At 41.7% G+C, this 26,973-nt stretch overlaps 1 protein-coding gene across 9 annotated transcripts in view; it reads left to right on the top strand.

The window, feature by feature from the left end:
* Positions 1-26,973, top strand: part of SIPA1L1 (signal induced proliferation associated 1 like 1) — a 321,214-nt gene that overhangs the window by 108,011 nt on the left and 186,230 nt on the right. For 4 of the 9 annotated variants that reach the window (XM_074997151.1, XM_074997143.1, XM_074997149.1 and 1 more), the window contains one exon: positions 18,488-18,558. The exons of 2 other annotated variants lie outside the window; for them this stretch is intronic. The gene's annotated coding sequence lies outside the window, so the exon portion shown is untranslated. Of the gene's footprint in view, positions 1-15,906; positions 16,005-18,487; positions 18,559-26,973 lie in introns of all 9 variants that reach the window. 3 more of the 9 variants (XM_074997146.1, XM_074997145.1, XM_074997148.1) reach the window with 1 other exon arrangement.

Below are 26,973 nucleotides of genomic sequence, written 5' to 3'. Positions count from 1 at the left end.
TTTTGTATGCTCTTCTCTGAGGGCTCTCCAATTTGTTCATTTCTTCCTTAAAGTGTGGTATCCAAAACGGGACACATTAGTCCAGTTGAGGCCTTGCCAGTGCTGAGATGAAAGTTATCTCCTGTCTTACATATGATGATCCTGTTAATAGTATAGCCCAAAATGTAAGCTTTTTCACAACGGCATCGTTTACTTAGATCCATTTCAGCCATACATGTGCCTAGTCACTTGTTTTATTAAGAACTATCTACAGCCAGCTGTGGGCTTGCCATTCAGTCCATTGAGAGGGAAGTAGTGTCAAACCTGTGACTTTGTCCTCACCCACAGCAAATTCTGACATGGGGACAATTTATCCCTCCAAATCATCGGCATTGCTATGGGCACCCTCATGGCACCAGAGTATGCCAACATTTTTTTTTGTAGCGACTTCGAATAATGCTTCCTCAGCTCCTGTCTCCTATCATCCCTCCTGTACTTAGGCTACAATCAATGATATCTTCATCAAATGGACCCATGCTAGAGTCCCTTGAAGAATTCTGCAGGGATTTCAACAATTTGCATCCCACCATCAATCTCAGCCTTGACCATCCCACACACAGCCAGTCTTTGAGGTATGGATAAATCTAGATACCCTGATGTCTAAGGCAGACTGCTAGAGAAACTTCATGAATACACATGGGCTACATCTACACGTGCACACTACATCGAAATAGCTTATTTCGATGTAGCGACATCGAAATAGGCTATTTCGATGAATAACGTCTACACGTCCTCCAGGGCTGGCAACGTCGACGTTCAACTTCGACGTTGGGCAGCACCACATCGAAATAGACGTTCCCTCGCAGCGCCTACATGCCAAAGTAGCACACATCGAAATAAGGGTGCCAGGCACAGCTGCAGACAGGGTCACAGGGCGGACTCAACAGCAAGCCGCTCCCTTAAAGGGCCCCTCCCAGACACAGTTGCACTAAACAACACAAGATCCACAGAGCTGACAACTGGTTGCAGACCCTGTGCATGCAGCATGGATCCCCAGCTGCCGCAGCAGCAGCCAGAAGCCCTGGGCTAAGGGCTGCTGCACATGATGACCATAGAGCCCCGCAGGGGCTGGAGAGAGAGCGTCTCTCAACCCCTCAGCTGATGGCCGCCATGGCGGACCCCGCTATTTCGATGGTGCGGGACGCGGATCGTCTACACGTGCCCTACTTCGACGTTCAACTTCGAAGTCGGGCACTATTCCCATCCCCTCATGGGGTTATCGACTTCGACGTCTCGCCGCCTAACGTCGATTTCAACTTCGAAATAGCGCCCAACACATGTAGCCGTGACGGGCGCTACTTTGAAGTTGGAGCCGCTACTTCGAAGTAGCGTGCACGTGTAGACACGGCCGTGGAGTGGCTGCTAGGACAATGGGAAGCACTGCAAATTGGCACTGGGTGGTCCTAACTATGAAACACAGAGATCAGTTTCCTAGATGCTGCTGTAAAATCACTGATGGTCAAATTTATACCCTCTACACTAGAAACTTGCTGACCACTGTTCTTTTCTACATGCCTCCAACTTCTGTCCAGGACAGCTCACACGATCCATTGGTTATAGTCAAACCCTAAGATACAACCTGCTAAGATACAGCCCAATCCCCCTGACAGAGAAGAAACTTCAACATCTCTTCCAGGCATTTGGAAAATTTAATTACCCACGAGGAGAAGTAAAGAAACAGATTGACAGGGCCAGACAAATACTCAGAAGCTGGCTACTTCTATATATGACTAAGAGAGTAAACAACTGAACACCAAGATAGTCCTCAATTTACACTCCTCTAGTGCATTATTGACCATCTACTTTCTTTGCTGGAATATGATTCTTCAATCTCACAGGCCTGGGTGACAGGCCTGTTCTTTTCCACAAACAGCCACACAAACTCAAGAAAATCCTCACTAGCAGCCAGACACCAGACCACAGAAATACTAACCCTGGAACCTTTCCTTAAAACAAACCCTGTTACCAGCTCCGTCCACATATCTGCATTAGAGACACTATTGTTGGACTTGTCCATATCAGTCACACCATCAGGGGCTCATATTCTTGCAATGCCACTAATGTGATATATGCTATCGTGCCAGCAATGCCCCTCTGCCATATACATTGGACAGACCTGGACAGTCCCTCTGCCAAAGGATGAATGGACACAAATAGTAGGAATTTGAACGTGCATAAATCGGTAAGCAAGCATTTTAACTTGGCAGGATATTCTGTTAATGACTTTAAGGTTTGTATGTTACTACAAAGAGACTTTAATACCAGGTTACAAAGGGAGACTTCTGAATTAGGATTCATTTGCAAGTTCGGTACCTCTTACTGGGGACTCAGCAAGTATCTCAATTATGTTATGCATTACAAGGACAGTTTTCCCCACCTTTGATATTTGCAGGGATGGCAGACATCTCACTTAACTTACACTTCCCTGATGTTTCTCTCTCTCTCTCTCTTCTTACTTTGTAATTTTTCTATTTAGCTGATTCCTCAGTTTTTCTCTTGGTCTTTCTCTCCATTCTGCTCCAGAATCTGAGGAAGTGGGTCGTTCCCATGAACGTTCGTTACCTAATAAATAACATTGTTGGCCTTTTAAGGTGCTACAGGACTGCTTGCTTTGTTTTGGATTACTGTGACCTGATAGCAGTGTTTGCTTCAAGGAAGTCCAGGAAAACGAATTTCAGAATGTAAGCAGTGTGAGAGACAGCCTGATTAGTGAGATTTTTTTAAAAATTATGTGAACTTGTTTATAATTATGAAAAAGAGCTACAGTATAGCATTGTAAGTATATAGTTGGATGTTATCAATGTTTAACCTACAGCCAACTGCTGCACTTAATATTCAGTGTAACCAGATTTCACCTGTATAAAAATGTTCTGGGGGCACCAATATAGGTGACTTACCCCACGTTGCTCATCATCCTAGGGGTGGCCCTGCATGTGTCATATACATCTAGCAAATTTTATGCAACATTGGAGATGTTTACATTTTACTTTGTTGGCAAGTGTTAAGTATACAGCATGCAGAGTTGCTGTTCCCTAACTGAAAAAGTGTCTAGGCTTGTTCAGTTATGCAGTTTAATGGGTCCGATTTGTATATTCATTGGTTCTCATGCAATGTATTGTGTATTTCTGTCCTGTGGCTAAAAGTCATTTTGAACCAGCATGCTGTGGATTGTGTAGTCATGTAGTATTACATTACTATAACAATACCATGACATCTTAAATCTTACATAAAAGGGGAGAGTGCATGTTTTATTCAGTGATGAAATCCCTTTGATTAATAATGTAATTGATATTAAAAACAATGTTTGAATGTAAAACATTACCAAATTTCTGTGCACGATGCATTAAAAGCTACCATTAAAAGAATTCCTGTTCCAAAATCTGAGAAGAAATCTATTGGCAGATATGTCTTCTATTTTCCAGTGAGGAAGGTAGACAGTGACTGACTTGCATCTTTCTGCTTTATTGGCACTTTGAGAAGCTCAATTTGTAGTAAGTCTGCTCTGGTCAGAGACCTTGTAGCACAGAAGTTGAAAAGTAATCATCCAAATTATGTCATCATTTGAGAGCTATGCTATTTTATATGCCCTTGTTATAACTTTCAAAATGTTTGGCTTCTAGAAATCTTAATTCTTATTTTACAGTGAAATAGTTATGTGAGACTAACAGATTGAGCTTTTTTGGCAGTAGTTATTGAAGCAAAATGTTCCTTAGATGACAAGCTAAGTCTTGACAGAAATATATACTATTGGAATCTTCCTTAACCATGAAAGATTAGGATGTACGTGCATTGTGTGTGGTTCAGTGGCAGTGAAAAAGGATTTTTATACATTTTTCTCAGGATGTACGAGGATTTATTTTCAGTGTTCTGAGCTAGACTATACCCTGGGTTAAGTGGAAGGTCAGATTTTTGCAAGACGGAATCCAAAGTGTTTTATGAAGAGCTTTTATTTAGCAGCAAAACTCAGATGAGTAATAACAAAAAAAATTAAGCTTTTGTTCGTTTGTTCTTTCATTCTGTTCTTTACTTCTTTTGTACTGCTTGAATTTTGTAAGTCTATTTTTAGCTGGCAACTATGTTGCAGGGTCTTCCCATTTCTTCTCTTCGCTTCTTAATTTTTTCCCCACTTTCCATCCTGTCTTTTTGCCTCTTGCCTTTTTTTTTTAAGTTTACAGTGCTCTTCAGCTCTTCGTCACCGTTTGCTAGTCTAATATTGCTACCCGTCTGGCCTAGAAGGCCCTGCAGCATAATGATCTTCAAGGGCGAGAAATGTAGTCATCGTTGGCTTTTGGAGTGGACTGGGAGTTCTTTCAAATCTAGCTACTATTTTTGTTCTATCAAACTCACTCTAACTTTTGAGTATATCATTGCTACCAACTCATGTAGGCGCTTCTGAAATACCATTTTTCACCTGTGTTTGTCTGTTCTGCAATCTGCAAAATGGGAATAATACCTCCCCTGTCACTTATGAAGTAGGCAAATAATATTTAAATCTCCAATTCTTTCGACCAAAAGGTATTAGTGTGAAGCTATTCTGTGCAATTTTATTTATTAGAGATTTGTTGGTTTCTTGTTTGTACACTAGTTTTATGTTCAGCTTGTTTTAACATTGATTGTCTAGAGGAGACTGAGTACTTTTTGAGTGTCAACAGGTCACTTCATTTATTTGGAGGGTCACTAGGAGGTAATATGTGAAGTTATCCTTCATGGTGGCTGATTGTGCTGCAGTTGCCTGAGTCTGAATTTCCACTAGCTACACCTCTTTGAAAATCTCAGTTTAAATGACTAAGGGCATTGGATGTCCATCTCCAACTGGCTTTGAAAAGTCCATCCTTACTTTGTGTACAGTACTGCAGAAGTACTAGAGTAATTTCCTTATTATGGGATATAAATTTATGACCATCAAAGTCAAAACTCACTTCCATTAACTTAAATAAGACCAAAGCCTTTGTTACTAATCTGATAGAGCTGGAAGGGACCTCAAGTGATCATCAAGTCCAGGCCCTTGCCCTCTTGGGAGAACAAAGCATCATCCTTTTTATTCATTTATTTTTTTTAATCTATTTACCCTAGATCCCTAAATGGTCCTCTCAAGGATTGAACTCAATACGGGGTTAAGCAGGCCAGTGCTCAAACCACTGAATGATCCTTTGAACTTTGTTACTAAGTTAACGATTTGCACTGGTGTTCCTTTTTACCCTATCTAAACACCATCATTCTTCTGATTATATGGCTCTTCTTCTGCTAACAGTTTTCTGATTTAAATGTGGCAGGACATGCAAATTAATATTAAACATATTTTAATTTCTGTAAAACTGAACAAAACCCATGTTTATAAGGAGAGATTCATTACAAGATATAATGCAGAAAGCTGTTGCTTTCATGAGAAAAGGACAGAAGCACATTTTCAGTGAAAGGTCATTGACTTTGAAATTTGCTGCTCCTTTATTTGATTCTACAAATCCTGATTTGAGAGCTGAATCAAGAACCGGCTATGTTTGTTTGAGGCTAGAAATTTATAAGAAAGTGCGCCTTTGAGAAGCCATTAGGGATATTTATGGCCTGTTTTTTTAATTGACATTAAGGGAGTGCTACAGTTGCTCAGCACCCCCAGAAAATTAGATTCTTAGTAGTTAGAATAAAAAACATTTATATCTTTTTAGGGAGGGAAGTCTTTCAATGTAATTGTAATGAAACTGTTTTATTGTATTAAATAAAGCACTGTAGTAGGAGCACAACTACCAGCCCTGCTGCCTACATCTATCCTTCGGTCCCTGCCCCCAAGGTTACCAGTCCTACAACTAGCACAGGAATTATGACTGGAGTCCTCGGATAATCCATCTTTCCTGGCTGGTTTCCCACTCTAGAAGAATTCTGTTGCAACACCCTCTTGGAGTGGGTTGGGGAACTGGGGCCTCCTCTCCACCAAGCACTGGTTCAGCGCCCAATGGTGGGCAGCTACACTCAACACTTGGTGACACTAAGCTGCTTGCCTCATGGACCACATTCTACTCCAGCCTTTTTTAGCTTCATGGAGTAAAGCATGTCAGTCAAGTCACCTGCTTCTGTTTCATGGGTTTGCTGCCAGATTTCCAGTAATGATCTCCTGGGCAGCACTTTAGGTTTTGAGCTCAGAGCAGCCATCTGCTCCTGTCCACTGCCTGTCCTGAGCTGCCTGGCTCCTTTTTTTAAAGCCCTGGGTGGGAGCGTGGGGATGCTTGAGCTCATCGCTGCTCCTTAGTCCCTTGTGCTCCAGTGTGAGCATTGTATACTCCATTACATGCTCCTTAAGCTTTGACCAGTTGCTCTTGCATAGGTGGCTTTCTTTCTGTGAGTGTATCCACTACAAGGAGTTGCAAAAATGTGAGGAAATGCAGCATTAAAATCCCACGCATCCAGGATATGAACTTGCAGTGGCTTTATACTTATAGTGCTGGTATTTGACGTCTGATTTGCTTGTTTGGAATGGAAAGCAATCTTTTTGCTCATCTGCAAGAGATGCATTTTAGTTCTTGCCCATACTAATACAGGAAAATAGTCTTTTCACTAGAACTAGGATCTCTTCCTTCTCTCTGTTCCCCCTTCCCCCACCTACGCCCACATTAGTAGGTTTTTTTTTTTCAGCACAGCAAGTGTGTTTTTTCTCACTTTCTCTGCTGTGTAGGCGGCCTTCCCTCTCACAGTTGAGCTTCACAGGAAATTTAAAAAACTTCCCTGCAGAACAAATCTCTAATTTAATAACAAAGAAAATGCAGAGGTTTTGTTTAGAATTATAATGCGTCTCTATAAAGGTCAAAAGGGTGTGATGAATCTATTTCTAAGAAAAAAGGGAAATGGCTTTGTGAGTGTGTTTGTGTGCATGTGTGTGTTTGTCGATACTTTGTCTAAAATACTCTCATTGAGCACCTTGTTTGAAAATTATTTGCATTCATCTACTTCACCAATAAATTGCTACTGAAGTGTCAGTAGGGCAAGGATGAAAGGCGTACTGGATATTTTTAGACATTTCCTTCCCTCCTTTAGACTAATCTAGAATTGAAATCACCTACCCTGCAACTGGTACATTTCTTTTGAATTTAACCATGATCAATTTATCGCTAATCCAAAGGTCCAAGTTTCTTCACTAACATTTAATTAAATAATTTTTTTAAGTGATCTTCTTTGGAGGCCGTTTTTCATTGCTCTAAGCCCTTTAATGATTCATTTAATGAGATTTGCAACCTGTCTCAGTGTCTTCATTTCAGACAATTTTGTGAGTTAAACCTTTCTTTTTAGACAAACTTGAGGGGCATGTAAATGATTTTTAATGAAGAAAACCTACACTTTTTAAAAGTTAACAATAGTGCAATCTGGCCTTTTGTAAACAAATATGATGTAGATACTGGTGTTCTTGCCAAGGAATTCTCATCAAATCCCCCTATTTTGTGACAGATCAGTGAGACTTTGATGGAAGACCAATTCTCTCAGCCTCTGAAATCTTCTTAGTATTTGGATGCCAACCATTCAGGTTTCAGAGCTTGTTACAGTATAAAAGTCTTAAGTCTCAGCAGTGAATTTTATCTATATAATCTAAGGTTTTTTAATGCAAACGTTATCTTACGATTCAAGCATTTTATGGCAGTAATGAGAGATCAGACATCACTGCAAATGCTTCAAAATTATTTGTTTAACAAAAGGAACTGGAAAGGATAGAAGAAATCATTTCAGACATTTGTTTGGTCCTGTTGGAGGGTCATAGTGGATGACTTAACTCCATGCTGGCAATGGTCTTGTTCAGTATGCAAGTTCAGCCGCTGTAGTCATGGTATTATTTGCTATTATCAGGAGCTCCAGCCTTGGACACAGACCAGGACTCCATTGTGGTAGGTGATCTATAAACACAGAATGAAAAGACAGTCCCTACTCCAAAGGGCTGCAGTGTCGTATCTTCAGAGCCAGTCTGTGAGGCATTTCTTCACTCCCTTTTGGAAGACAGGATGCAGGTCTAGATGAACCATTTGGTCTGACTCATTATGGCTGTTGCTCTGTATTTACTCTTCTAATGTCTGGTAGAGAGTATCCTGGAAGAAAACTTGTTGTTTAAATCTAGTGCCCTTTATTTTGCCTGTATCTGGAATGCTAAAGACCCATTCAAAGGAGTAAGGGTGAAGGAATCAGGAGGAGGGTTTTTTCCCACTATAAAAGACATGCTGTATGGTGAGCTAGCCTCTGGCAAAAGACCTCCCGGACGCCCCCAGTTGCGCTACAAAGATGTCTGCAAGAGAGACTTCAGAGAGGTAGACATCGAGCTGGACAACTGGGAAGAACTAGCAGACGACTGCAGCAGATGGAGGCAGGGGTTACACAAGGGCCTTCAGAAGGGTGAGATGAGGATCAGACAGCTAGCAAAGGAGAAGCGAGCACACAGAAAGCACACTAAGGACTTGCCAGACACCCACCACATCTGCAAGAGGTTCAGCAAGGACTGTCACTCTCGTGTGGGCCTTCATAGCCACAGTAGAGGCTGTAAATGAAGTCCTCAATTGAAACTATAAAGGGTGCGATCCATAGTCTATGCAGACTGAAGGATGCCTACTAGGCATAAATGAGAGATTTGCCTGAAGCTAAATCTGGCCACTTTATGCATTTTATAACACATTCAGAGTTTTTGCAACTCGCTGTCATGTGTACTCCCAATTCCTTACCCCTTCCCACCCCTAACCTACTAGTTGAATAGCACTTATGCTCTAGGTCAGCGATGAGCAACCTAAGCGAGTGATTAGCTGCATGAGTGGCCTCCATCTCAGTGGGCTGCAATATTTTTGTAACCAAGGTAGTCTTCCAGGGTAGGGCAGTTTTGCCAACTGTGCTTGTATACCTAGAATTTGCAGGGTGTGCTGACTGAACTGCAGGAGCGCTTTAATTGGATTCAGAAGGAGTGCTTGGGTGTCCCTGTCAATGTTGTGTGTAATCAGCATGCACCTCAGTTCTTGTGCCCTTGTTTTATGTGCATGTCACTTTTCAGGAATGCTGGTCGGGGAAAAAAACTACTGGTAGCTCTGCATGGGCAACAGTAAACAAAATGTTTCCTGGGCCACACACACAGAACCGTGATGGACTCATCACACTGCAGGTTCCCCCCGGGCCACTGCTCTAGGTGATACAAAGGTAGGTGGTATGTTTAGCCTTCATGTTAGGGAATGATTTTGATATCAGATATGTAAAGTTAGTCCAGTTAGTTCAGTGATTAGACAACTGATAAATAAGGGATCTCAAACTCCTGGCCTGTGGGCCATCCCTGGCTGGAGTAGTTCAGTTTTCTAGTCCAGTACCACCAGGGGTTAGAGGGAGGCTATCTGTTCCCATTGCTTAAACCCCACCCCTTCCTGCCAGTGCCCTTCCCCCTCTTCCAGCGGTATTCTTCCTCCACCAGGATGTGGTCTTGAGTAAATACAAGAGGGAGGGGAGCTGGTGCAGGGCATCAGCAATGGTCAGGCCTTGCTTGTGCTCCATGTGATGACAGGAGCCATGAGGAAGTGGAGTGCAGTTGGCAGGTGCATTTTTTTTCTGCTTCACTCTGCCTCCTGCCACAGCAGGGAGTGCAGGGGCCCAACTTCTGCTGCTGACCCACACCAGGCCCCCTTTTAAATCCCTGGGGCCATGTCCCTCATGGGTGGCATGGCATGCAGGGGAGAGGCTGATAGCATGAAAGGGCAAGACGTGGGGACAGTAAATAGTCTTCCCTGACTGCTTGTGCTCCTGAAGTGCATTGTGCAACTGCTCTGGCCAGGAATGGCCTGGAAGCTGGGAGTCTGAAACCCCTGTTATAAACATTTATACTAAAAACCAACAAAAGTTCCCTCCATGTTGCTGTTTGAAATTCACCTTTATTTAGCATGGCTTTACCAACTTCAGAGTAGTGTTTTTTTTTTTTTAAGGCCATTTTTCCTAATCAGTAGGAAATAGGCATATTTTTTAAAAAGCGAAGCTGCAATCAATGAAAAATATACAAAATTAAAACCTCAGCATTGTTAGCAAAGTTGCATTGCATTCCCAGGGGAGTGGAGAGCACACTTATTTTGTTACCTATCTTTTGAGAGTTTGGTTTACTCTGAGGTAGATGAAGCCAGAAAAATCTGCTGTCATGTGTATCAGAGAGGTAGCTGTGTTAGTATCTGCAAACACTAGAAGTCCTATGGCACCTTGTAGCTTAACAAATACGTTGGAGCATAAGTTTTTGCGGGCAAAGGCCAGCTTCCATCAGATGCATTGGAGTCACCTGATGGGCAGGCAGGGGGCTGGCGCTGGGTCTTGCTCAGAGCAGCTGCTGTGTCAGCGAGCCACTGCTCATGGGAGCACAGGAACTCAGGCTGCCTTGAATCAGCAGCAGCTTCAGTTCCTGGGACTCCAAGCCAGGCTGGCACTTTGGTTTTGGCCATTAGAGCGGGTCTGACACTGAGCGCCACCTGCAGGGAACTTGCTGCCCAGTTCTTCCTCCTCAGCATGGAAGGTTGATGTGAACATTGCTTCTTCCGGCTTAAGAGTCTATCCCCCAGGTGCAGCATTTTCCTTGTCCACATTTGATTTCCAGCTGAGGGGAGGAAGTAACTTAAACTTTCTAACTGATACAAATCAGTGTGTGTGGGCTGCTCTTAAAACAGGAGTTGCAAAAAGTGTGGTTTGATATGTATTAAGGACTGTCTGATGTTCACATGCATTGAGGCTCTTGAAGTATTGATTTTTGTAACCAAATTTTGAAAAAGAATGGGTCTTCTGGCTATTTTCGTTGCAGATCCCTGGCATAGACAAAAGTGTTGGGAGCCTTTTTTTTTTTTTGAGTAGACAGGCTATGTTTTAGGGTATTAAACTTCTGAAGTAGTGTGTACATGCATTAACAAGTGATTTTCAGAATAAGTATTTAAAAACCTTTTTGCTTATGGTATGTTCCAAATACCACGTGCACTTAAACACTTAAGGCTTTGTAGTAATTATAAATAGTCCCTGTAATTATTTCACCTTGTGAGATGCAGTCCAATGTTTTGGTCATATTAGCACACCAAAACTTAAAAAATGTCAAACTAAGTGTGACATAACTAAATTCCTCATTAACTGTCATGCCATAGAAGGAAGTAAATGGTGCAACTTGGGGTTTAAAAATGTGCATGTTTAGTTTGGGTTTTTTTGTTTGTTTTTTTTTTGTTTGTTTGTTTGTTTGTTTTTTGGGGGGAAGGGTGTGTGAAGGTGTCTTACCTTTTGTTTGCAGATTGAAGTCTAGTAGATTCATTCTTTTCTGGTGCCGTTAGAGCCATCAGGGTTGCCTGAAGAGAGACTGCAGCTGCTTGAAAGAGCAGTGCTCTATACCATGGGAGGGAGGTATACCTGTGGAATTGTCATGCTGTATTTCTTAATTTAGGAAGACAGCTGCACCTTCATTTGTGCATGGAAATGTGAGCAATGATTCATCTGTAGAAGACATGAACAACTTAGTTATCCTTTTGAACAGCCAAGATAGTTTTAAAAAACATTGGAGGACATGTAACAAGGCTAAAGGATTTCTTTTAATGAAATTCATATTACATTTGACTAAGTCACACATCCTACTGCCACACAAGTAAAGCCCTACTAGATTCATGGCTTTGAAAAAGATTTGCAGGCCGTGAAATCACTTAGGAAAATTAGTAACAGACAGCAGCGAAGGGTCCTGTGGCACCTTATAGACTAACAGAAAAGTTTTGAGCATGAGCTTTCGTGAGCACAGACTCACTTCACCAGATGCTGAGCATCTGGTGAAGTGAGTCTGTGCTCACGAAAGCTCATGCTCAAAACTTTTCTGTTAGTCTATAAGGTGCCACAGGACCCTTCGTTGCTGTTACAGATCCAGACTAACACAGCTACCCCTCCGATATAGTAACAGAGAAAGCCATGCTAGTCTATATACTACCAAAACAAAAAAGCAGTCAAGTCGCACTTTAAAGACTAACAAAATAATTTATTAGGTGAGCTTTCGTGGGACAGACCCGCTGCTTCAGACCATAGCCATACCAGAACAGACTCAATATTTAAGGCATAGAGAACTAAAAACAGTAATCAAGGTTGACAAATCAGAAAAATATTATCAAGATGAGCAAATCAGAGAGTAGGGAGGTGCGGGGGGTGGTGGTGGTGGTGGTGGTGGTGAAGAATTAGATTTGGAAAGAGAGGCTGCTGAACTCTCTTATATTCAAATTTGACACATTAACACGTGGTTTGAACCAGGATGTGAATTTTCTGGGTCATTATAGGGGCTGTTTTTGTAAACTTGGCCTAATCTAATTCTTGACCTCCCCACCTCCGCCCGCCCCCTGCTCTCTGATTTGCTCACTTTGATAATATTTTTCTGATTTGTCAACCTTGATTACTACTTTTGGTTCTCTATGCCTTAAATATTGAGTCTGTTCTGGTAGGGCTATGGTCTGAAGAAGTGGGTCTGTCCCATGAGAGCTCACCTAATAAATTATTTTGTTAGTCTTTAGAGTGCTACTTTACTGGGTTTTTTTGTTTTTGTTTTTTGTTTTGTTAGGAAAGTTAGATGTCTGCAAGTCACCAGGGCCTGATGAAATGCATCCTAGAATATTCAAGGAGCTGATGGAGGAGGTATCTGAGCCATTAGCTATCATCTTTGGAAAATCTTGGGAGACAGGAGAGATTCTGGAAGACTGGAAAAAGGCAAATATAGTGCCCATCTCTTAAAAGGGGAATAAGAACAATGCAGGAAACTACAGACGGGTCAGATTAACTTCTGTGCCACGAAAGATAATGGAACAAGTAATTAAGGAAATCTGCAAATGCTTGGAAGGTGGTAAGGTGATAGGGAACAGCCAGCATGGATTTGCAAAGAACAAATCATGTCAAACCAATCTGATAGCTTTCTTTGATAGGATCACGAGCCTCGTAGATAAGGGAGAAGCGGTGGATGTGGTATACCTAGATTTTTAGTAAGGCATTCGATATGGTCTCGCATGATATTCTTATCAGTAAAATAGGAAAATACAACTTAGATGGGGCTACTATAAGGTGCATGCAAAACTGGCTGGGTAACTGTACTCAGAGAGTAGTTATTAATGGTTCTCAATCCTGCTGGAAAGGTGTAACAAGTGGGGTTCCACAGAGGTCTGTATTGAGACCAGTTCTGTTCAATATCTTCATCAACAATTTAGATATTGGCATAGACAGTATGCTTATTAAATTTGCAACTGCTTTGGAGGATAGGGTCATAATTCAAAATGATTTGGACAAATTGGAGAAATGGTCCAAACTAAACATGATGACGTTTAATAGACAAATGCAAAGTGCTCCACTTAGGAAGGAACAGTCAGTTTTACACATACAGAATGGGAAGCGACTGTCTAGGAGGGAGTATGGCAGAAAGGGATCTAGGGGTTATAGTGAACCACAAGTTAAATATGAGTCAACAGTGTGATGCTGTTGCAAAAAAAGCAAACATGATTCTGGGATGCATTAACGGGTGCGTTGTGAACAAGACATGAAGTCATTCTTCCGCTCTACTCTGCGCTGGTTAGGCCTCAGTTGGGGTATTGTGTCCAGTTCTGGGTGCCACATTTCAAGTAAGATGTGGAGAAATTGGAAAAGGTCCAGAAAAGAGCAACAAGAATTCAAAGGTCGAGAGAACATGATCTATGAAGAAAGGCTAAAAGAATTGGGCTTGTTTAGTTTGGAACAAAGAAGATTAAAGGGGGGTGGAGCGGGCACGATAGCAGTTTTCAAGTATCTAAAAGGGTATCTTGAGGAGGAGTGAGAGAACTTGTTCTTGGCCTCTGAGAATAGAACAAGAAGCAGTGGGCTTAAACTGCAGCAAGGAAGGTTTAAGATGGACATTAGGAAAAAGTTCCTTACTGTCAGGGTGGTCAAACATTGGAATAAATTGCCTAGGGAGGTTGTGGAATCTCTGTCTCCTGGAGATATTTAAGAACAGGTCAGATAAATGTCTATCGGGGTGGTCTAGACAGTACTTTGGTCCTGCCATGAGGGCACGGGACTGGACTCGACCTCTCAAGGTCCCTTCCAGTTCTAGCATTCTATGATTCTATGAAATCTGTTTGTGTACTTTTACCCTGAATTATATCTAGTATAAAAGTATCTAAAACACAATATGCATATTCTATTATTTAGGGCAACTTACCGGGATAGCACAGGTTGCACCTCTTAAACTGGCACCCGCTGGACCAGAGAGCCCAGGAACATAAGGGCAGGAGGGCCAGCTGGAGCCGGGAGCAACAACCTCAAGGAGTACAGGACCAGAGCTGTAACCCCAAAGCAGCCCTGCAAGGAGTGTGGGGCTGGAGTGGCAATCCCGTGGCAGCTGTGGGGAGCACAGGGCTGGTGCCAAAAAACCCACCAGCCCCACAGGAGCTTTAGGGCTAGCAGAGAGTTGAGAAGAGAGGAAGGGATGGGGAACTCTCTCTGTTTTCTGAGACTACATCTACACAATGTCAGCACGTTGTCCTTCAAGTCAGAATCATACCAAATTTTTCTGTCTTACTGCTGCTATAAAAAAAAAAAAACCCAGCAGAAATGTAGCAATAAAAACTGACAAATCAAATACATAGGACTGGTGGAAGGGGATGAGGGGCAGGGGGATGTTAATTGTCTTGCCTGAGATAATTACAAGCATCAAAGGAAGGGAAGCTGTCCTTGTAAATGACTGAGGTAATTGATATCTCTGTTCATACACGTGTTAATGTGTTGAATGTATTTGATATGTCAGTTTTTATTGCAATTTTTTTGGTCCTCTGTACTTATAAATGAGATTGATCTGATGAAGTGGGTCTGTCCCATGAGAGCTCATCATTGAATACATCATTTTGTTAGTCTTTAAAGTGCTACGTTTCTCCTATTTTGTTTTGTTGGAGTACAGACTAACATGGCCACATCTCTGGTACAGTTGCTATGTTACATAAGGGTCTCGTTCATTTAGTCATATATTTTCATCCATTTGGGAGTCCCTTCTTTTTTGGAACCTTAACATAGTTTTAACTAGCTTGATGCGGCTCCCTGGTGAGGCCGTAGCAACCTGCTTATTTTAGCACCTTTTTATGGCTTTTCATAGTGGCTTCAGCTCAGAGATAGAGAAAATGAAGGCCTTTATGACTGGTCCATTTTATATGTATTCAGGGTAGCTGTGTTAGTCTATATCCACAAAAAATGAGTCCTGTAGCATCTTAAAAACTAACAAATGTATTTGGGCATAAGCTTTTATGAGCGCAGAAACAGTTTGTCAGGTGCACGTACGATGAAGTGGGTTTTTGCTCAAGAAAGCTTATGTCCAAATAAACTTTAGTCTTTAAGGTGCCCTATAACTCCCCATTTTATGTGGTGTTCAAAGCAGGCAAAGTGACTGCTAATACTTGTTCCAGATTCTTGCCTAAATTTGTCTCTAATTTTCATTTAAATTATTTGATTCACTTCTGGCCTGCCCCACCCTGAGCACAATTCCATTCAATCTCTGGAGAAATGAAACAACATATTCTGAATCTGTTCAGGGCTTTTTCGTAATACCTGGACAGAACAGAAAATATCGGGAACCTCCCCTAGAAGTTCTGTAGCCTTCAGATGGGGTTATGGGTAAAGCCATATATATTAAGATTTTATTGGTATCCAGCAGTATTATATCCTGTTATGAGGTAGCTAAGTTAGATCCAACCTATGAATGTTAAAACCTATTCCAGCATGGTTCAGGTATTATCTGCAGCTTCTCTTTAGAAATATCCTTGTTCCAGAAATCTGCAGCCTGGGGTTCGGTCCACACTTTCACCCAAAATTGTTCATTAGTTGAAGTTTCAAGCTCTGTCTGCTTTGACTAGAAGTGTTCTGCAATTTTTGTTAAAATAGGACCCTTGGAATCAATCTCATGATTGAGGTCACTCCTTGCTGGTCACCAGAAGTTGGGTCCATATAGATAACCATTGACAAACCACAGCTGCTGCAAGGTAAATAACTCTTTTGCATAATCTCTACAGACTTGGTGAAAAATAAGAAATGGAAAAAGCACATCACAAAAGCATGCATTTAATTTTATTTACATCAAAATTTAAGTTTTGTAAATGTTCTACATATTTAGTTGAAACTGTATAATGATTAAATACCATTTAGAATCTGATTGGTTCTTGTTGATCATGTCAGCTGTCTGTCCCTTTAATTCATTGACATAATTTGCTTTAGGTGATAAATAAAGGCTTCTGTAGTTACTGTTAGTAGCTTTAGTAGTTATTTGTATTACTGTGGTACTTAGGTGCCCCAATCAGGAAGCAGAGCCCTATCATGACATGCACAGCACAAATGTAGTAAAATCAGACTCCTGATTACAGTGATTCTGTAGTGTTCGGATCTCTTTCTGCAGATATGGCATCTTGTTTAGGCATTGTTGATTAGTCAGTACTTAAGTTACATAGCATATTTCTGGATTGTGTTGCTTCCTGGAGATGTGCATTAATTGTATGGATGAGCTGAGTAGCAAAGGGTCTTGCAGTAGATTATTCCAGTCACTAAAATGAAAAATGAAATAAATACAAAAATGTTTAAGAAATTGTGGTAGCCATCTAGTAAGATTTTTCTTCTGTGTAGCTGATGTTTCTCCAGTATGTCAGATATACACTCATCCCTCATTGAACGAGTACTTTATTTACGAGTACTTGCTCAGACTAGGGACACACAATTCCCTTGGTTCACTCCACGATTGAGCTCCCTGCCCCGCTAATATGAGCATAACCACCTCTCCGCGGCTCCAACACCCCATAGTCTGACCCCCAACCTGCTGCAGCCTGACCCCACTGCTGGCCCCATGGCCCCAAACCATGCCAACCTGACCGGCCCAGGGGCCCCTTACCATGGCATCCTGAAAGCTCTGCGGCCCCACAGCCTGATTCCCACGCCGACCCCGCAGCCGCAAGCCGTGGCAGCCAGACCCCCTTGCTGACCCCGCAGCCGCAAGCCGTGGCAGCCAGACCCCCTTGCTGACCCCGCAGCCGCAAGCCGTGGCAGCCAGACCCCCTTGCCGACCCCGCAGCCGCAAGCCGTGGCAGCCAGACTCCTCCTGCCACCTGTAACCACTGTGGCCCCACAGCCTGACCCCCCCCACCCGCCAGCCCCGTGGCCCCAAACTGCGGCAGCCTGAACCCCCACCCCCCACAAACCCAACCCACCACCAGATTTTAACTCTCCCTCCCACTCATGGCCCCAAACTACCCCCCAGCTTTTAACCCTTCCCAACCTAAGATTCACTCACCTTTCAAAAGCACTGCCACCTGCTGCCACTCCTTCTCTGAGTTAAGAGCCCTAAGAACCAATCAGACACTTTTACGTGTATTTCAATAGGAATGTAGTGTCCTCCTTATGAGTTTTCTCCTAGGAGCAGAAAGTTGGGAACCAATTGTGCTTGTATAGCAAGGGATGAGTGTACCTTGAAGTGGTGTGCAGAGCATAGACATTGATCTGTCAGCTAGTTTAAATAGCCGTGTATGTTGTGAGCCATAGCTTAGGTGAGTAGAGAGCTCTACAAGTCCAAATCTTAGGGTATGTACTGAAGCAGTGCCTCCCACATCCATATTGCTGGTTTTAGTAGTGTAGAATCCCACTGCTTTCCTCCTGCTGGAGTTGGCAGTTCCCTTCTGCGGGAGCATTTTCCCCTCGTCTCCTCTCTGTCAGAGCCCTTCCTCACTTCGTAGCCCTGCTTTGCCAATCTTCAGTGGGAGCTTTGCTGTAAGACAGAGTAGATAGAATAGGGCAGTGAGTATTAAGTACACTTTTAGTTCATTTCTTTATTTTGCTTTCTGGAAGAAAATATGTTCCTCTTGTCTTTTACCATCTCTTTTGTTTCTCTCCCTGTTCTTTGTATTTTCCTCTCTTTCCTCTGAATTTCCTTTCCTTCAGCAACTCCCATCCCTCTCTGTCTCATCTGCAAAACAATAATCAGCAACCTGAGCACACTGTACATATATCACAATATGAGAATTGATAACTTAAAGCATTTGATAATCTGAGGCCACTTCATTCTCAATGCATTTGATTCAACAGGAGAGTTATTTTAAGTGACTGAGTGTATGACATGTGGTTTAAATATAGTTGGTGTTAACATTTTGCACAAGTCCAAAAAGGGAAGGATAAGTGCAACATAGAAATTAAAATAAACAAATACTATCTTAGTTGTAGCTTTTTAATATGTATTTATAGTGAATACTGTGACTGTTAGAACATTTAACTATACTACACATGCCTATTAAGTATGCATGTGATTTTTTTTTTTTGTAGTTCCCAAATATATATCTTTAAAATTTTGGGAGGCTGGCTAACAAGTATCAAAGATCATGAAAATATTCTGTGTTTTACAGCTAATTAATACATGTTACAGTGCAACAGTGCTAGCACCTATTATTGAAATGTAAGAACCTAACATAAATTACTTTTGCCTTTGCAGGTTTCTAGTGAATATTAATTATGGAGTTCATGGGGGCAAAGCAGAAACCAGGATTAGTTAAGTAAGAAAAGGTAAGTTAATTCTAAGGCCAGAAGGGGCTACTGTGTGTGTGTCAGTTCTGACATCCTTCATAGTACAGGCTATAAGCCTTACTCGAATTTAATTCTTGCTTTGAGCCCAATAGATGCAATGGAACTAGAGTTACAGCCCTTAGAAAAATGTCCAATGTTGATTTAAAAATATTGGCAATCCATCACAACCGTTCATGAGTTGTTTCAATGGTTAATGACACTCATTCTCAAATATGTGCTATTTCTAGTCTGAATTTGTTTAGGTTTAACTTCCAACCATTTAATTTTGTTGCACACCTCTACTGGACTGAAGAGCAGTTACCCAATTTCTGTTCCCTATGTAGGTGCTTACAAGCTGTGATAAAATCATCCTCTATCATCTTTTCTTTGATAGGCTAAACGGAGCCTTTGAGTCATTTCTTACAAGTCATTGTCCTCTAAGCTTTCCATCATTCTTTTAACTCTTTTGTTACTGCTGTCTAATTGTTCACATCCTACTTGTGTTGCAGACACCAGAACTGTATACAGTAGTCTAGTAGTAGTCATACCAATGTGAAATACAGAGGTGGTTATATCTTCCCATTTGGACTGTCAAGTGATTAAAAGATTAATTGCATGATGACTTACGCTGATGAACTATAGAATACCATTTATTTAAAAGCTTTTGTTTTTTACATTTTCAAATATTGATTTCAATTATAACATGGAATGCAAAGTGTACAGTGCTTGCTTATATTTTTGATTACAAATTTTGCTTTGTAAAAACATAGTATTTTTCAGTTCAGCTAATACATATGTATGTAACCAGCATAAAAGACTGCACTACACATGGAATTGTATATTAAAAAATAACTGTATTAAAATACAGCAATGTAAAACTTTAGAGCCTGTTTCTTGTTCAGCCAAACACTCAGACAAATAAGTTCGTTTACATTTGCAGGACGGAATGCTGCCCACTTCTTGTTTACCCTGTAACCTTGAGGTGTGCCCATTCACACTTCAGGTACCATTCCGAGACACACATGCTGATGACAGGTTCTGCTCCATAACAATCCATAGCACAGCAGACCAGCATGTTCATTTTCATCATCTGAATCAGATGCCATCAGCAGAAGGTTGATTTTTCTTTTTTGGTGTTCTGTCATTTCCGCATAAGAGTGTTGCTCTTTTCTGACTTCTGACAGCATGCTCAATATCTTGTCCCTCTCAGATTTTGGAAGGCATGTAAGATTCTTAAACTCTGTGTCAACTACTGTAGCTATCTTTAGAAATCCCATATTTTGCATTTTGTTAAATCTTCAGTGAAAGTGTTCATAAAACATACGGCGTATGCTGGGTCATCATCCAAGACTGCTAAAACATGAAATATATAGGAAAGTGCAGGTAAAATAGAGCAGGGGACATACAATTATCCTACAAAGAGTTCACTCTGACAAATTTAACTCTTGAGCACATGAGAGAAAATGTAGTATGGAAATGTAGAGTGGAGGGAAATGGAGTAGAGTGGAGAGAGAAACTGAGAATTGGAAGAATGGAAAAGGGAGCAAGGGGAAGAAAACCCACCACTTCTCAGCAGGCACATGCAGCCTCAGCAGCTATTTCTGAGCAGCTTACAAACTTGGCTATAATTACCTTTAAATACACACACTGATTTGTATTGGCAAATTGAGACACATTAGGATTGAACTTGAACTGCTCAATTTATTGTATATTTGGGCTTGAGTCTTCATTCTCTTGCACTTTTGTGTGGTTATTTATATGTAACCAAAGTGGGTGCAAATTGCTATTATCCTCCTTTTATACAAGTATAAACAATCACAGATGATGAGGAAGTAGTGCAGAATCATAGCTATTGTTTATAGCTAAATATTAAACGTGTGTTAGGCTTGTAAGATTTTGGTATTGTTCTTACAATTTATTCAGTCTCTTTTCCTATTATTCTTCCCCTTATTTCCTTCACAGCTCACTTGTTCCCTTACTCTTTTTTTGTTTTCCCTTTCGAGGACCTTGTATTTTCCCCTGTCTTTTTTCCCATTGTCTGTCTTGCGTCTAATTTCTCCTTCTGAGCACTCTTCTCTCTCTCCTATTTTCCCCCTTTGTTTGTTACTGCCTAAGAGTATTTTCATAATCCCCCTTTTTATTCCCTTCAAAATCTGCGTTTTATCTCCTCTGTTCGCTTGTCAGTGTCCCAGTTCCTGTCATCTTTCTTCCTTCTTTCCCCCTCCCTACAGTTTATCGTTCATTCCTATTTTATGTCTGAATCACTTTTTCCTATATTTCCACTGATGTCTTATCTGTCACAGCCCAGAGGCATCCATCATTCATAGGACTAAACCACCACATTTGCTGGGCAAAGTCCCCCACGCTCACATTTGTGTGCACTGTCTCCTTTCTTCCTCCCATGACATTAATTCATGAACATCAAGGCCTTGGACACAGCTGTGCATGCATAGTCATATTGATGCTGATGTAGTTCCCTAGTACATCCAACAGTTAAGTTTCCAGAAGTAAGAGACAGTTCTACAGGGGAGTGGCTGGTAGGGGGAAGATGCCTGAAATTTGCCCATAGCTACCTCGAAGGGGAGGAATAAGTGCTACATTGGAAGCTTTTTCCATGTATAGACCAAGAGCAAGGACCAAGAGTGTAGTCTGGCAAAATGATGAACTGCAGAGCTGGCTGGGGATTCAGCTCCTTCCTGCTTTCACCTCAACTGCCTTTGCTTTATGATCAAAGGTTTTGTATCACTCCTCACGCAACAGAGGAGGTTGGGTGTTTGTTCTTTGTGGATCTTGCTCCTACTTAAAATTACACTTGGGAATAAAAGGGAAATAGGGAGAAATCTCAGAAGTTTTAAGAAATTGGAAGAGGACCTTAAGGAAGAGAACATAGCTGAAGCAACTGGTCATGAAATTCTTTTAATGGAAATGAAGCTGTGGTTCAAGTTGAGCACTGGGGAACCCAGCTGCTGCACTCTTTTGGTCTTGAGCAGTTGTCCTTTCTTCGGTAGTGGAGGCTATCAGTGGAGCAACAGCTTAGTTTCAGCTTTCAGTGAAATGGCTCAATCATGGAAAAATACATGGGAGTTTCTCAACCATCTGTATAGGTATATAAAACTTGTACTAAATGCCAAAGTAAGTCTTTGGACACTTTTTCTCCTGGATTGAAACCATGAATGTTGCCTTTCACATAGAAATTTTACAGTGAGTTTTTTACATACATAAATGGAGTGCAAATACTGTCTAGCCTTTTCTCTAAAATGTCATAATTTTCAAATGCTCACCTTTGCAAGCCATTTAGACACTGTGAGGCAACAATAATGTGCCTGTTGATCTTACTTGGTTGGAAATTTTTCAGTGAGCAGTTTAGTCTGCCATGATGGGTGCTTCATGGTTGCAGTTCAGGATGACATGCAGGATTTTGAGGCCCTCTACCATGACCAGAGCTCAAAAAAACTCCCTCAGAGCTTCCTGCTCAGCTGAAAATAGTCCTGTGTTGTCATACTCCCAAAGCTGCACCTTTTTCATTTCTTTTGTTGAGCTTCAGTTCTCTCCATTTTAAATACTTTTTCCTATCCCTCACACTAAATCATTTCAGTTTCCAATCAGCTCTTCCTCTTCCTCCAGATTCTCAGATCAGTTAAGGAAGGTGACCTCTGCTACCTAAGATCAACTTTGGAGCTGCCAGTCTGAGCAGAAAGATGTCTGACTTATTTAATATTTAGCCTTTTTCTAAAGTTCTTTTAAATAACACTCATCCCTCCCTACATGAGCACAATTGTTTCTTAAATTTGTGCTCGTAGGCGAAAACTCCAAAGTGCAACGCTAAATTCCCATTAAAATACATGTAAAAGTCTCCAGTTTGTTCTAAGTGCTAGTAACGTGACATAAATCAGTTGAGTTTAGGTACTTTTATGATGTATTTGAATAGTTTTGCAGCAGAAATAGTATATAGTGTATGTCTGTAGAGCAGGGATTGCCAGCCTATGGGTCAGGACCCAAACATGGGTTGCCATTAGATTTGTTAAGGGTCACCAGCTGGGCAGTTCCGAAATGCATGTGGCTGTTAAAGAAGCCATTAGCAGTTTCTTAACACTGCTGCCTCAGGCAGATATCAATCAATGGAGATAGATGCCATCTCCAGCAACTCTCTTTACCACTAGGGATAGCAATTACCTTATGCCTAGGTGCTTAAACCTTAACACTTGAGTTAATTGGTTTTAACTACTGTTACCTGCTGGGAGCAGGAGGGCTGGGGGGAGCTGCCCAGCCTAGCAGCCCCAGTGAAAAGGCTGCAGGAGGAGGAGGACTGTCTAAGGCTGGGGCCATTTAGGGATTTGGGGCAGGGGGGAATCTAAGGCTGGGGGGGGAGTTTGGGGCTGCAGGGGGTATGTGTAAGGCTGGGGGTGAGTTTGGGGCTTCTGGGAGGTGTGTGTAACGCTGGGGGTGTTTTGGGGCTTCTGGGAGGTGCATAAACCTGGGGGCAGTTTGGGCCTGCTGTGGGGGGTGTGATGCTGGGGGTGGATCTAAGGCTGGGGGTGGTTTGGGACTTTGGGGTAGTAGGTTAAAACCTGCCTGAGAATGAGGTGGGGGGGGGGTTGGGGCTAAGACGGTAAACCCTGGAGTTCCCCAGGAGTTCTTCCTGCAACCCCTGCATAATTCAAATTCTCCTGGAAGGGGAGGAGATCCAGGAACCACCAGGGCTGGTCAATTCCTGGCTCCCAGAGTGCCAGGAGCTGGGAACCAGGGGCAGTCTGGTTCCAGTCCCCCTGTGACTTGTGAGGCTGGGAAACTGATCAGCTCATGGCTTGTCAGTTTCATATTCCCACCAGTGCAGGGGAGCTGGGAACCAGGCTAAGAGCTCTGTGTCCATTTATTCTTTGGTGAAGGTTTTGCTTGTTCTTTCCAGTGTACATAGTGGCAGGGCATTGTTGGCACATAATAGCATATACAATGCTGCTGGACATGCACAAGAATGTGCCTTTGATCTTGTAACTAACATGGTTAGGTCCAGTGATGGTATCCCCAGAATAAATATGTGGACTAAGTTGGCAGTGGGGTTTGTTGCAAGGAGAAGTTCCAGGATTAGTTACCTTTTCAAGCTACAAACTCAACCCATCTGAAGAGTCTTTCTTTCTGCTCCATCATTTCCGTGAGCTTAATACAATTTTGTAGTGGTCTCGAGACCTTCTTTTGTCATCTCCATCGAAGAGAATACTTCCAACACACCAATAACCATTGGTCTGACTCAGTAGATCCCCCCACACGCCCCCCCCGCAACAAACAAAGAAGAAGAATTCTATGTGGACTCCCCCAACAGGCAAAGTGACCATCTAGATTTCTATATTGAAGGCTTCTGCAACCGTGCACAGACTAAAATTATACACAAACACCAAATGAAACACAATCTCAACCATGGTGAATACTATGCTGTTCAGAGTCTAAAACATAACTCGGACATTATAATCAAGCCAGCTGACAAAGGGAGGGTGCTATCATCATCATGAGTAAGTCAGACTATGAACAGGAGGCAGCTAGATAACTCTCCAATGCCACATTTTACAGGCCTCTTTCCTCAGATCCCACTTTAGAATTCCGAAAGAAACTACAACATCTACTTAAAGAACTCCCTGCCTCTGAGACCAAAGTCACTCAGTAACACCATCTGAGCCCCGACCTGGATTATTCTATTTACTGCCTAAAATCCACAAACCTGAAAACCCAGGATGCCCTATCATTTCAGGTATTGGCACCCTTACTGCACTACATTGATGACATTTTTATCATTTGGACCCACAGTAGAGAGACTGTGGAAGAATTCCACAGAGACTTGAACAACCTGCACCATACCATCAATCTCAGCATTGACTATTACACACAAGAAATACATTTCCTGGATACCATATCAACACCACTCTGTACCAGAAACCCACTGACTGCTACACTTACCTACATACCTCCAGCTTCCATCCAGCATACACCACACAATCCATCATTTATAGTCAAGCTCTTAGGTACAATCACATCTGCTCTGATCCTACTGACAGAGACTGAAAACTTCAAGACCTCTACCAAGCATTTATAAAACTTAACTACCCACTGGGAGAAGTTTTTTTAAAAAAAAAAAAAAGAGAGAGAGAGAAAAGAAAAATTGACAGGGCCAGATGAATACCCAGAAACCAGCTAGTCCAAGGTAGTCCCCAGAAGATTAATAACAGAACACATCTTGTGATCACCGATAGCCCCCAACTCAAACCTCTGCAACATATCATTAAAAAAACCTACGACCTATTCTGGATCATGAGGCTACACTCCAGAAGGCCCTGGGTGACAGGTCTGTCATCTCCTACAGACAACCTCCTAACCTAAGAAAGATTCTCACTAGAAAGCACAGGCTACATCCCAGTTAATACTAATCCTGGAGCTTTTCCTTGCAACAAACCCCACTGCCAACTTTGTCCACATATTTATTCTGGGGATACCATCATTGGACCTAACCACGTTACTTACAAGATCAAGGGCACATTCTTGTGCACACTGAACAACATTATATATGCTTTTATGTGTCAACAATCCCCTGTCACTCTGTACATTGGACAGACTGGGCAAAACCTTCGCCAAAGAATAAATAGACACGCTGCAAACATCAGGAATCTCAATACACATAAGCCGATCAGTGAGCACTTCAAGGGAGTGGGCTGTTCTGTTAAAGACCTGAGAATTTGTGTCCTGGAACAATGAGAATTTAAAAACAGATTAGAACAAGATATTTGAGAGTTGGAATTCGTATTCAAATTTGACACATTAACACATGATATGAACAGAGACCTCAGTTACCTCAAAGACTAGCAAAATAATTTATAAGCTGAGCTTTTGTGGGACAGACCCACTTCTTCAGACCATAGCCATACCAGAACAGACACAATATTTAAGGCACAAAGAAAAAAAAACAGTAATAAAAAAAAAATGATCACGGTGAGCAAATCAGAGTGCAGGGGTGGGGTGGGGGAGGAGGAAGCTCAAGAATTACATTAAGCCAAGTATGCAAACGAGCCCCTATAGTGACTCAGAAAATTCGCATCTGGGTTCAAACCACGTGTTAATGTGTGGAATTTAAATATAAAAGACAGCTGGGCTGTTTCCCTTTGAATAGTGGTGCAAAAAATTTTTTTTCAGTAACACGCATACTCTTAAGCCATTAACAGTATGGTCCACTCCATTAAAATGTTGACTAACTGGTTTGTGGATCTGTAGTGGTTTGATGTCTGTTTTCTGCCCATTAACCCTTTGTCTAAGGGAATTAGAAGTCTATCCAATATACAAAGCATCTGGGCATTGTTGGCACATGATGGCATATATGATGTTAGTTGAGGAGCATGAGAATGTGTCCATGATTCTGTGAGTAACCTGGTTAGGTCCAGTGATGGTATTTCCAGAGAAGATATGTGGACAAAGCTGGGAGCGGGCTTCTGTTAATGACTTGAGTGTGTGTGTTACTGAAAATAAATTTTCGTACCACTATTCAAAGGGAAATAGCTGTGCTGTCTTTTATATTCAAATTCGGCACATTAACATGTGGTTTGAACCAGGATGGGAATTTTCTGAGTCACTATAGGGGCTTGTTTGCATACTTGGCTTAATCTAATTCTTGACCTCCTCCCCCCGCCCCGCACCTCACCCCTGCACTCTGATTTGCTCACCGTGATCATTTTTTTTTTTTCTGATTACTGTTTTTTTTCCTCTGTGCCTTAAATATTGTGTCTGTTCTGGTATGGCTATGGTCTGAAGAAGTGGCTCTGTCCCACAAAAGCTCAGCTAATAAATTATTTTGCTAGTCTTTAAAGTGCTACTTGACTGCTTTTTGTTTTGATAGTGTATAGACTAGCAAGGCTCCCTCTCTCTCTGTTACTACTCAATTACCTCATGCATTACAAGGAGTGCTTCCCTTCCTTTGATGCCTGTAATTATCTCAGGCAGGACACTTAACATCTTGCATCCCTCTGCCATTTACCTCTGTCCTATGTAGTTGATTAGTCAATTTGTACTGCACAGTTTTTTGTTTGGGCCTCTGTACTTATGTCATAAATGTCAGTCAGTATTGGAAATGAGATTGAGCTGATGAAGTGGGTCTGTCCCATGAAAGCTCATCACCGAATAAATCATTTTGTTAGTCTTTCAAGTGGCACATTTCTGCTGTTTCGTTTTGTTAGCAGTCACATAGTTTTACTGCATGGCAACTTAGTTGAATACAATGAACAAAACACCGTTCCATCGGTTGAATATCTAGAAAATCTGAACAAACAGGAAGAAACTGTATTTACTTGCCCACGCCCAGAGTTTCATTCTTTAAACAGAGTGTTTTATCCAGGTTAAGCAGTCTTTCTAATCTGTATTTGTACAATAATTAAAGAAATTGTG

Source organism: Carettochelys insculpta, chromosome 6, assembly GCF_033958435.1.
Source record: "Carettochelys insculpta isolate YL-2023 chromosome 6, ASM3395843v1, whole genome shotgun sequence".
Taxonomy (NCBI): Eukaryota; Metazoa; Chordata; order Testudines; family Carettochelyidae; genus Carettochelys; species Carettochelys insculpta.
The sequence above is the reverse complement of the archived record's forward strand: the minus strand, read 5'-3'. Positions and strand labels throughout refer to the sequence as shown.